The sequence below is a fragment of the Microtus ochrogaster genome, chromosome 8 (assembly GCF_000317375.1).
Source record: "Microtus ochrogaster isolate Prairie Vole_2 chromosome 8, MicOch1.0, whole genome shotgun sequence".
In the NCBI taxonomy this organism is placed as follows: domain Eukaryota; kingdom Metazoa; phylum Chordata; class Mammalia; order Rodentia; family Cricetidae; genus Microtus; species Microtus ochrogaster.
This window is the reverse complement of record NC_022015.1, coordinates 1676687-1678160: the sequence shown is the minus strand read 5'-3', so window position 1 is coordinate 1678160 and position 1474 is coordinate 1676687.

The following is a 1474-nucleotide window of genomic DNA, read 5'->3' as shown; positions in this document are numbered from 1 at the left end:
CAGATCCTCACCAGGCTTAACCAGCAGGCACGGTGCACGGCTGCCACCTAGCGGCCACCCTGCCCAGAAGCGCAGGGTCCCAGGTCCAAAGGGCTCCTGTTCCCTGCTGCCTGTCCCAGAAGGTGACATCACAACTGCTTTTCGCTGTTTCCCACACTGGATTCCACATCACCATGTGGCAATAGGAAGCTACAGAAGTTGTCTGCCCATCAAAGGAGGCTGGGAAGTCCCCTCAAAGACATACGGGGAGTTTTCTACTCCCTAGTATCTACTTGCATGAAGACTCCCTGGGAGAGATACAAACTAGATGGTGGGATTGGCTTTCTTTAGGAAGAAGGGAAGATGTGTCCCCAGCCTCGGGCAGGATGGGGGTCGATGCTGTTCCCACAGCCAGAGCTGAAGTGTAGGCCAGCACTCGGTTGGAGTCCAGGAGGGCAACGTCCAGGGCATGTTTGAGGACCAGACGTTTATAACTGTGCTGGGGAAGTCGCCTGCTAGTGGAGCTCTGAGCTCACCTGCAGGGGCTTTCCACTCCGTGCTGAGGGCCTTACACCGCTGCTGAGGGAACATACGAAGTGCCACTTGAGCAGCAGGCGCCGGTCAACCCCTAGAAGACAGAGCACCTCTTGACCATGGCACAAACTGTCAGTGGCCCCAAGAAGTCACAAGGTGCAGAAGCAGAGGTGTGGATCCTTAGGGACTTGCTGGGGGATGGCAATGCCAGCCCCTTGAGATCCTCTCGACAGCCCCTTTTGGGACCTGGGAGGTAAGCTACAGGAACTAGGTATTTCTGGGCCTCATTCTGGGGCTATTTGGTTCGTTCTTCCTTGGACAACTCAGAAGCTGCACACCTGCTTGTGGGGACATAAAAAGCACCTAAGATATTTCCCTAATTTTCCAGAAGGCTTGCATGAGCAACCTACTCCAGCCACCTGCCAGAAACCCAGCAGAAATCCCCACAGCATGACCTGACCTGGCTTCGATGGAAAGCCCCCTCCACGTGACCGCTCAAAAACATTGTGCCCAATAGCATGTAGGGTGCGGGGAGTGGGGAGTCTCCCCACCAGCCTCTAAGGGGCAGGTGGCCATTGTGTGCTGGGGGGGGGAGGACAGGCTGGGGACATCATCTGTGCCATGTTGTTCTAAGAGTACACAGCCTGAGTCTATAACCCTTTGAGATGACACAGTGAGCTGGAACTGTCACCAGCTGCCTAAGGGGTTCGTTCCCTTAGAGCCTTGGAGTGGGTAAGGCTCTGCTTGGTTACAGATGGGTTTTGACTTAATTGCAGAAAAGAACTTTGCCCCACCAGCCACTGTAACACTGCTGAGTGGAGCCTGCCACAGCCACGGGCAGCAGAGACTCATAACTGGCCAGAGTGCTGAGTGACTACTCAGTGCTCAGCCCTGAATGGGGCATCTGCTTCAACCCCCACCCACGGCCCAGGGAACATCATGGAAGATGGGGCAGACAGAA